Source organism: Moschus berezovskii, chromosome 7 (genome assembly GCF_049115385.1).
Source record: "Moschus berezovskii isolate FMDL1 chromosome 7, NW_MosBer_1.0, whole genome shotgun sequence".
NCBI lineage: Eukaryota > Metazoa > Chordata > Mammalia > Artiodactyla > Moschidae > Moschus > Moschus berezovskii.
The window spans coordinates 8,183,025-8,194,525 of NC_142466.1; positions in this window are offsets into that span (position 1 = coordinate 8,183,025).

Sequence of the window (11,501 nt, forward strand, 5' to 3'; positions counted from 1 at the left end):
TCCCTGTAGAGTGATCTATCATCTAGGTTTGGCTGAGTGGATCCCACTGTTTGCATAATATGTTCTATCTATGCTCTGATAAACTGGTGTTCAGAGGAAGAGGCTTGGTAAGATCTAGGTTTGATTTTTGTCAAGAATATATCATATTTGGTTCTATATATTTCGGCATTGTTATCAGAAGACACTTTGGTTATAGTTGTGTGTTTTTTTTGGTTTTTTTTTGGTGGTAAAATTGATCGGTAGAATCAAGAGTTTCCATTTATTTATTATAAAATTCCCCTTGGTTTTTCATTTAATGATTTTAGAAGTCATGGATGATATATTCTCTTATTAGGGTTCTACAAATGCTATATTGTAATTATATCATTTATTAACAGAATTCTCATAGAAAGAAGAAACTTTCTCATCAACTTTTTGTTGCCCAAGACACAGTTTACATATCAAACTCAGCACAATGTGGGCTTATTTTCATTTCTTCCATTGTCTCATCTTTGGTGAATGGGAGCCTTTTCAAGCTGACATTGAAAAGTTGACATTGGTTCCATTTTATGGTGAATTCAATAATTTTTCAAAGATCCTTTGATTTCTGGATGATAATACCACTTAGTTTCATTTGTATATATCTTGCTCCAGATCTAAAATCAGCCACTTATCTAAGGAACACTAGTTCCCCTGAATGAGAAATGGCATTAGAAACCACAATGTAGACATTTGGAATAATCAGTGCTATTGAGTTATCATTTATTCTGGATCTTTGGAGGTGGGAGTAGAGGCAAAAAATGCACATAGATGTATGCATATATTTATAATGAACATCATATATAATTTATATATGTTTATTTTGTTATTTTAAATGAAAATACATCATGAATTCATGATTAGTATCTCCCATCCAAATTTAGAATGACAATATTTTACCTATTTCAGAGTTTTGATATAATTTGATTCTTGTGCTTTTCTCTTATTATAAGACTCTTATTTGCATATGATCTTAATATACTTACTTTATATCAAATTCATGCATATGTATATATATGCATATATACATACATATATGATTCAGAGGTATACACTTATATATAGATTAATGTACCTAATAGGTTCAGAGTAACATAAATCAATTCAGTCAGTTCAGTCGCTCAGTCATGTCCGATTCTCCACGACCCCATGAATCACAGCACGCCAGGCCTGCCTGTCCATCACCAACTCCTGGAGTTCACCCAAACTCATGTCCACAGAGTCGGTGATGCCATCCAGCCATCTCATTCTCCGTCGTCCCCTTCTCCTCCCGCCCCCAACACTTCCCAGCATCAGAGTCTTTTCCAGTGAGTCAACTAGTTGCATGAGGTGGCCAAAGTATTGCAGTTTCAGCTTTAGCATCAGTCCTTCCAATGAACACCCAGGATCGATCTCCCTCAGAATGGACTGGTTGGATCTCCTTGTGGTATAAGGGACTCTCAAGAGTCTTCTCCAACACCACAGTTCAAAAGCATCAATTCTTTGGCGATCAGCTTTCTTCACAGTCCAACTCTCACATCCATACATGACCACGGGAAAAACCATAGCCTTGACTAGACGGACCTTTTACTTGTCATTTTTCCAAATAATTGGTAGTCTTTGTATTCTCTTTTGATAATGTTTATACATATCAGGAATAATGATTTTCTAAGATATGAATTGCAGTTATATTCAGCTTTTTCCATTTATCTTGTTAAAGTACTGCTTATGGAACAATTTTGCTTTTGCTTTGTGTGGCTATTTTTAATGAAATTATCTATGAAACAGAAACAGACTCACAGACCTAGAGAACAGATTGCAGTTGCCAAGTGGGGTGTAGGAGAGGGATGGATTTGAAGTATGGGATTTATAAATGCAGACTATAATATATAGAATAGATAAGCAACAAGGTTGTACCACATAGCACAGGAAATTATGATAGACCATATTGGAAAATTATATATATATATATATATATATGTTTTTGTGAAAGTCAGTCACGTCTGACTTTTTTTGCAACCCTATGGACTATAGAGTCCATGGAATTCTCCAGGCCAGAACACTGCAGTGGGTAGCCATTTCCTTGTCCAGGGGATCTTACCAACTCAGGGATTGAACCCAGGTCTCCCATCTTGTAGGCAGATTCTTTACCAGCTGAGTCACCAGGAAGCCTAAGAATACTAGAGTGGTATGGTATGTATAGAGAGAGAGAGAGAGAGAGAGATTACTTTACCAACAAAGGTCCATCTAATCAAACGCATGGTTTTTCCAGTAGTCATATATGGATGTGAGAGATGGACTATAAAGAAAAACTGAGTGCTGAAGAATTGATGCTTTTAAACTGTGGTGTTGGAGAAGACTCTTGAGAGTCCCTTGGACTGCAAGGAGATCCAACCAGTCCATTATAAAGGAGATAAGTCCTGGGTGTTCATTGGAAGGACTAATGTTGAAGCTGAAACTCCAATACTTTGGTCATCTGATGTGGAGAGCTGACTCATTTGAAAAGACCCTGATGCTGGGAAAGATTGAAGGCAGGAGGAGAAGGGAATGACAGAGGATGAGATGGTTGGATGGCATCACCGACTCAATGGACATGAGTTTGAGCAAGCTCCAGGAGTTGGTGATGGACAGGGAAGCCTGGATGGGGTCTCAAAGAGTCAGACACGACTGAGCGACTGAATTGAACTGAACTGATATATGTGTGTGTGTGTGTGTGTGTGTGTATGAATCACTGTGTACAGAAATTAATACAATACTGTAAAACTGACTATACTTCAAGAAAGTAAGTTTTAAAAATTGTCACTGTCCAGAGAATTGTTGTTTCTTTCTGTTTCTTCTATTTCCTTTCTTTCTCTCTCCCATTATCTCTTTGTTTCTCTATATGTTAGTCTTATAGAACTCATCATTCTTCCATTATCTTTTCAGGATTTCGAGTCTTTGGAAGCTTTCTTATACTGCTAACGTATGGAAGAATTCACCAGTGTTTTCTTCTGATATACAGTCATTTTATCCTGTGTAATATACTTGTATCTTATGCTTGGAAGACATCTGATATATTTTGAAAAGTGACTATTTCTTTCCCTTAGTGATCTGAACCATAACCCAGGTTTCATTGCTTTGTTTACACAGCTGACAGGTCTGAAATTTAGTACTAACTACGGCTAAACTCAGCAGTGGCCACAGGACTGGAAAAGGTCAGTCTTCATTCCAATCCCAAAGAAAGGGAATGCCAAAGAATACTCAAACTACCACACAATTGAACTCATCTCACATGCTAGTAAAGTCATGCCCAAAATTCTCCAAGCCAGGCTTCAGCAATATGTGAACCATGAACTTCCAGATGTTCCAGCTGGTTTTAGAAAAGGCAGAAGCACCAGAGATCAAATTGCCAACATTCGCTAGATCATGGAGAAAGCAAGAGAGTTCCAGAAAAACATCTATTTCTGCTTCATTGACTATGTCAAAGCCTTTGACTGTGTGGATCACAATAAACTGTGGAAAATTCTGAAAGAGATGGGAATACCAGACAACCTGCCTGTTGAGAAAAATGTATGCAGGTCAGGAAGCAACAGTTAGAACTGGACATGGAACAGACTGGTTCCAAATAGGAAAAGGAGTTTGTCCAGGCTGTATATTGTCACCCTGCTTATTTAACTTATATGCAGAGTACATCATGAGGAACGTTGGCTGGAAGAAGCACAAGCTGGAATCAAGATTGCCAGGAGAAATATCAATAACCTCAGATATGCAGATGACACCACCCTTATGGCAGAAAGTGAAGAGGAACTCAAAGGCCTCTTGAAAGTGAAAGAGGAGAGTGAAAAGTTTGGCTTGAAGCTCAACATTCAGAAAACAAAGATCATGGCATCTGGTCCCATCACTTCATGGGAAATAGATGGAAAAACAGTGGAAACAGTGTCAGACTGTTTTTTTGGGGCTCCAAAATCACTACGGATGCTGATTGCAGCCATGAAATTAAAAGACGCTTACTCCTTGGAAGGAAAGTTATGACCAACCTAGACAGTATATTAAAAAGCAGAGACATTACTTTGCCAACAAAGGTCCATCTAGTCAAGGCTATTGTTTCTCCAGTGGTCATGTATGGATGTGAGAGTTGGACTGTGAAGAAAGCTGATTGCCGAAGAATTGATGCTTTTGAACTGTGGTGCTGGGGAAGACTCTTGAGAGTCCCTTGGTCTGCAAGGAGATCCAACCAGTCCATTCTAAAGGAGATCAGTCCTGGGTGTTCATTAGAAGGACTGATGCTAAATATGAAACTCCAATACTTTGACCACCTCATGCGAAGAGTTGACTCACTGGAAAAGACTCTGATGCTGGGAAGGATTGGGGGCAGGAGGAGAAGGGGACGACAGAAAATGAGATGGCTGGATGGCATCACTGACTCGATGGACATGAGTTTGAGTGAACTTTGGGAGTGTGATGGACAGAGAGGCCTGGCGTGCTGTGATTCATGGGGTCACAAAGAGTTGGTCACGACTGAGCGACTGAACTGAACTGATGGCTAAACATATTTGAAGGGAGGTAGTCCATGCTGACACAGTGGTTTTCTTGTTAATGGGTTTATCAAGCAGTAGGGGGCTACTGAAAACAGAGGTTGCCTGCCCAACTTGACGTGCATGCATCCTCTCTGAGGAGCTCTCTGCTGAAAATCAGTGTAAGGTACGATATCTGAGCACTTCGTCCCCTCATACCTCTTTCCCCAAACTGCCTCTCTTCTAACTTCCTAATCTGTGCCAGTGGGCAACCGTTTTCTGCTAAGCAAGTATCTACATACACTTTTTTTTTTTTTTAACTGTTTTATTTATTTTATTTTATTTTTTTATAAAATTTAATAAATGGTAGATAGCACAATGCCATAAACATTAACAGTTAAAATATCACCAAATGAAAAAAATACTATAGAATACACAGTTGCAAAAAGCTACATTAATTTATTTTACAACTGCCTCAAGCTGCAAAAAGAAAAAAAAACCCAATGCCTTACCTAAGTTATCCCTCTCTAAAAATAATGCCATTTATATTATAAACCACGAACTCCCCATCAAAAGACTGGAACTGCTTTTGTTAATTCATATATATATATATATGACTGTATCACTTTGCTATACACCTGAAACAAACACAACACTATAAATAAAATATAGTACAATATAAAATAAAAATGAGTAACAGATCTTTGAGGCTTTACACTGAGTTCGAGTTCCTATCAGAGGGACAACAGCACCACAGCCGCACTGAATCCTCATGAAGGAGGCACACGAATGACTGCGTTATAAGAGTTACAGGAATGAGAGCTGCTCACTTCCCAGAAACATACACTCTTAGCTCAGACCACACACCCCTCTCTGTATAACACATATGTCCATGTGCACTGCTTAAAAGTCTACCTACTTAGTGGTCTACCTACTACCTACTCATCATTTTCCTTAACAGTTACACCAGAATGGAACTTCAATGGAGTCCCAGTCATTTTTGACCTCACTGTCATATCAAGGTAAACCGCCTATGACCCTGTGAGCCAGGGTCAAGTTTTTCCTTCTGTCGGTCGGGCATAAACAAAATTCATTAGACTGAGCTTCTCTAATGATTCAGTGGGTAAAGAATCCACCTGCAATGCAGGAGACACAGGAGGTGTGAGTTTGATCCCTGGCTCAGGAAAAGCCTCTGGAGAAGAAAACTGCAACCCACTCTAGTGTTCTTGCCTGGGACATCCATGGGCAGAGGAGCCTGGCGGGCTTCAGTCCTTGGGTTGCAAAGGGTCAGGTGCAACTGAGCAACAAAACATAGGTAGTACAATAATGTGCACAGTTTCTCTGTTACTCTTGGCACATTTGCTACCAAATTATTTGTGATCCTCTGCTCATCAAATCCAGGTCACAGGAGAGGATGCAAATAGAGAACCACAGTGACATTCTAGCGGGTGACAAGGTAAAGAAAGTCTGCTCATCTAGAGAGGATGGAGTTAACCTCAGAAAGTGGATTTTCTGTAAATCGTCCCAGGTGGATTTGAACTACTTTTGTACTCTTTCTTTTGGAGACTAGAAAAGAACACATTTTCCAAATCAATAAAAGCTTACCAAAAAGTACAGTATGTATTGATCTCTTCTGGTAATGATATTGCATCCAGCAAAGAACAGCACTAGGGTTTCATATACTTAATTTTATGGTAGTTCTCATCCACCCACCAGGATTCATCTGTTTACTTATCAAAAATCCTATAAATGAATTAGATGGAGGCCATAATAGAGTCCAACACCACTGAATGCTTTGTGTCTTTGAGGGAGCATTGACCTTTGGTGTTCCACTCAGAAGGTCATTTTGCTTCTGATTACTTTTTTTCCAGTTGAAGGAGTTATGGAGTTTTAGGGTCCCTTACATCTCCCTTTCTTCAATTATACTTTTACACCCCAAAGATTAGGGAATTGATATGATATTTTGTATATTCATCTGTATTATGTACTTAAGTCCTGGGTGGTGGTGGGGAAGTTGGATAGTTCTACAGACCTGCTGAATCCCCTTTGAGCGGAACTTGGACCAAGAGTCTATGGATCCCCTGGCCACCATTTACCTGAAGTCCAACAGTTAAAATGTAATAGCACTGCGGGCCTGCTGCACTCATCCCGATAAAAGCAATTCCAACCTCCCCAGCCAAAAATATATAATAGCATTTTGGTTCTCATAGAATCACTGTCAATTCATGTTCCGCATCTACTAACCCTGAAAAGATCTGGGTGGTCCCCCTCCTAATTTAAAGTCTTACAGGTCCCTGGCTTTAGGTCCACTGGAGAAAGATTGGGGAGATAATTTTGTACAGATCTGGTGGTACTTTAGTTTCCTTCCACAGGAGAACTCAATTATCCTTTAATCAGTGATATCTGGGCATGATAAATGCTCACTCTGGACACTAGAAAACAAATTATGGTTTTCCATTGTGGAGCTGCTGACTTTCCATCCGGTAGAGTTTTATGATTTTTTTAAATGTAACCTCATTATCTACTCATCAGTCTGACTCATAGGACAGCATTGATAATTATCACCATGGATTCCTGTGCATCATGATCTACTGGTTGCCATGTGGGGCAGTGGCCACCATGGTAAGGAATTCTATTCACCTCGATCCAGATGGTTTGTTGTTGTTTAGTCACTAAGTTGAGTCCAACTCTTTTGCCACCCATGGACTGTAGCCCACCAGGCTCCTCTGTCCATGGGATTTCCCAGGCAAGAATACTGGAGTGGGTTGTCATTTCCTTCTCCAGGGGCTTTCCTAAACCAGGCATCAAACCCACATCTCTTGCACCAGTAGAAGGATTCTTTACAACTGATCCATCAGGGAAGCTCCACTTGATGGTTGGCTAGCAGATAATCTTTCCAATTTGACTATATCTGAAATGGTTAATTCTACATGTTAACTTAGAAGACAGGGTATCCAGACATTTGCTCAAACATTATTCTAGATATTTCTGTGAAGGTTTTTATTTTTTTTTTAGATGAAATTAACACTTACAGTAGTAGACTTTGAATTAAACTAATTACTCTCCATAATATGATTGGATTTCATCTGATTAGGTAAAGAACTTACTAGAAAAGATAACTTTCCCATGTTTTTCTAAAAACAGAACTGTCTATTTATCTAACAACCTGTCCAGATATCCCATTTCTCTTGTTTCTGTGGAGAACTCTAACAATACCTATCATAATATCCTAAACTCATAATGCTCATTAGCAAAGTCTCCAGTGTTAAGATTAAAAAAAAAAGATAAGAAACAATTAGCTTACTGGGTTTATATCCAATGAAAAATATAGTTTGAAAGGGCACATGTACCCCAGTGTTCACAGCAGCACCATTTATAATAGCTAGGACCTGGACGCAAACTAAATGTCTGATGACAGATGAATGGATAAAGAAAATATTATACATGTATACAATGGAATATTAGTCATAAAAGATTGAGATAATGCCATTTGAAGCAACATGGACCTAAGGGGTTATCATACTAAGTAAATCAGACAAAGAAAATTATTATATGATATTGCTTCTATGTGGAATCTAATAAAAATGTGTACAAATAAACTTATTTATAAAACAGAAACAGACTTACATATCTTTAAATCACAGTTATGACTACCAATGTAGAAATATGGGAGGAAGTGATAAATTAGGAGCCTGAGATTAACATACATATACTACCATATATAAAACAGATAACCAACAGGACCTACTGTATAGCACAAGGAACTCAATATTCTGTAATAAACTATATGGGAAAAGAATCTGAAAAAGAAGGAATATATGCATAACTGAATCCCTGTGCTGTGCATCTGAAACTAACACAACCTTGTAAGTAAACTATACCCCAATGGAATTAAAAAAAAACAAAACTAACTTGCCTTTTTGGAGAGGGGCCTCACACATATGGAAGAAAAATGGCAGAATCTCTTTCACCTGAGAGAGAGAGAGAGAGAGTGTGTGTGTGTGTGGTGAGTTCAATAGGTAAACACGTCAGGGAATGTGGTTGTTTTAAGTTCTGTACACTCAATATTTCCTCTTCTTTCCTCTTCCGTAACACAGCAACTATGCACATTCTAAGCCTTTTGATTGATGGAGCCATGACTAGTTTGTGTCCATGAGCTTGGAGCAAAAATGACATTTTTCACTTCCAGGCTGTACAGTTAATTGTCAATACATATCCTTTGTTCTCCTTTCCCTCCTACTGTTAGTATATTCACTCTGGTTCTCCCACTTGGAAACCTAGGGACAACAACAGCCACTATTATAGGTGATGGATACAATCTTCAAAGAAGAAATTGGTGTTTGTGGATTTAAACCATAAAGGTATGGGGACTGTTTGGTACCACAACACAAAATAGAGGATACTGACCCACAGAGTACGTGCATACCACTGCATATCTAGAGTGGATTTGTGAGAGGAAGTTCATGAGGTCAGGTCGAGGACATCATTTCTACCTCAGGAGAGAGGCAGCCGAGCCCCAACACCAGGAACTTTTACATGAATGCAGTCAAGACCTAACTCCGTCCATGCATGTCATGCGTGTTCTGATGGTGCAACATGAAACGAAGACATAGTTAAACAAGATTGTGGACAGCAAAGAGTGATCTACATAAAAATCAACTCACTAACTTACAGGCATCAAACATTTTAATAATTTTAAAGTACTTTAACTAAAAAGGCAAAATACGTAATTTAGGTTGAACACGTAAACCATTTTTCTCTCTTTTTGTTCACTGAATAAAGAAGGCTGCTTTGATTTGCCTTTGTTCACTATAGAGTTCAACCTCCACTGAATGTAAGTTGTGATTTCTGGGACACATGCATAATGCACTTTGAAAACTCTTACTTTGTAAAGAGAAGCAGTTGACAAATGATAGAAGTTGTCAGGAGCATGAAAGGTCTATGTGATTTGTATACTGAATGGTTGTGCTAACATAAATGGAAAACAAGTGCTTACTTAAAATTCATTATCAGAGTCAAAGAAGAAAATTAATGCATTTTATGACTGCTCATTGTATTTATCTACTCTTATTTACCACTTCAGAGTAATTGCAATAAAATACATTGTTTCTTTCTTTTTAAAGTACTGTTCCCTTTTTTTTTTTCCTTGTATCCAGCAAGATTACTTTGAACTCAAATGATAGGCAATCCCAAGCTTGAGTTCAGCATCAGTCATAATATACCGATCCATCTATCTAAAATAAGCTTCATGTAAGATAAATATAAGTGGTTTCCATGAAATTGTTGGTGAAATTCATCTCTCTAATATGTATTAGTCTTGAAATTTTGATGACTTAGTAAGCAATCACTTTATGAAATTAAATTGTCACAAGAATATTTTCATTCTCTAGAAAGCATAATAACAGGATGATAATTAAATTTGGAGTCTTTTCTTGATGGAGTGCCCTGTTATCTACATTGGAAAGATATAGCTAAAATCCTCTGTGAATGAGTTTAATGATTCTGAACACTTCTCTTCTTGAACTCATCAAATTTTCAATATTCTTTTTTTCCTCTTGTAAGCTCTCTGACCATCAGTTTTCTATCACAAGTAGATGAATAACAAGTCTAGAAATCGGCAAGGCCATTTTAACTGATGAAAGCAAAAATGGATCACTTGCCTTGCTACTTCAAAGTTAAGCGAGTGTCTCATTGAGATAAAATACTCATCTTTTCTTATTTTTATATCCCATTTATGCCATATATAGAAAAAAATTTTATAGACATCAGGCAATGGTTTGTTGTGTTTAAAACCTTTAAAAATATAGAGAAGCCATATGATAACTATTATAGGTCAATATTTGGTCTGCATAAGGGTGCTACATAATTTAGTTAATCATAGCCAAGGCCCTACTTATACAGAATTATTACAATTACTTGTAAATGTAGAGAGTACACAAATACTGCTAGTTTTAGATAATCTAAGGCAAGTATGTATCATTTGGGAATAGCTATGGGTGAGTTGACTCACTGGAAAAGACTCTGATGCTGGGAGGGATTGGGGGCGGGTTGAGACGGGGATGACAGAGAAAGAGATGGCTGGATGGATGGCATCACTGACTCGATGGACATGAGTTTGCGTGAACTCTGGGAGTTGGTGATGGACAGGGAGGTCTGGCATGCTGTGATTCATGGGGTTGCAAAGAGTTGGACACGACTGAGCGACTGAACTGAACTGAACTGATGGGCTGAATTGATGCTGAAGCTGAAGCTCTAATACTTTAGATGCCTGATGCGAAGAGCTGACTCATTGGAAAAGACCTTGATGCTGGAAAGATTGATGGCAAAAGGAGAAGGGGGCAGCAATATTTGAGATGGTTAGATAGCACCACTTACTCAATGGTCATGAATCTGAGCAAACTCTGAGAGACAGTAAAGGGCAGGGGAGCCTGACTTGCTGCAGTCCATAGGGTGGCAAAGAGTCAGAAACGACTTAGCGACTAAACAACAACAACAGGGGCTGAATTCTCAAGAATTCTGAGAATTCTGAAGTCCCTCTCAAGATTATTTGCAGAGAACATCATGAGAAATGCTGGGCTGGATGACTCAAGCTGGGATCAAGACTGGCAGGAGAAATAACACCCTCAGATATGCAGATGACATGACCCTAATAGCCAAAAGTGAAGAGGAACTAAAGACCCTCTTGAATGAGGGTGAAAGAGGAGAGTGAAAAGACTGGCTTAAAAGTTAACATTCAAAAAACAAAGATCATGGCATCCAGTGCCATCCCTTCATGGCAAATAGATGGGGGAAAAGTGGAAACAGTGACAGATTTCATTTTCTTGGGCTCCAAAATCACTGTGGATGGTAACTGCAGCCATGAAATTAACAGATGCTTGCTCCTGGGAAGAAAAGCTATGACAAACCCAGACAGCATATTAAAAAGCAGAAACATCATTTTGTTGACAAAGGTCTGTATAGTCAAAGCTATGTTTGAAACAGCGACTGTCCGAGAATCCCACTGCCGTGGCA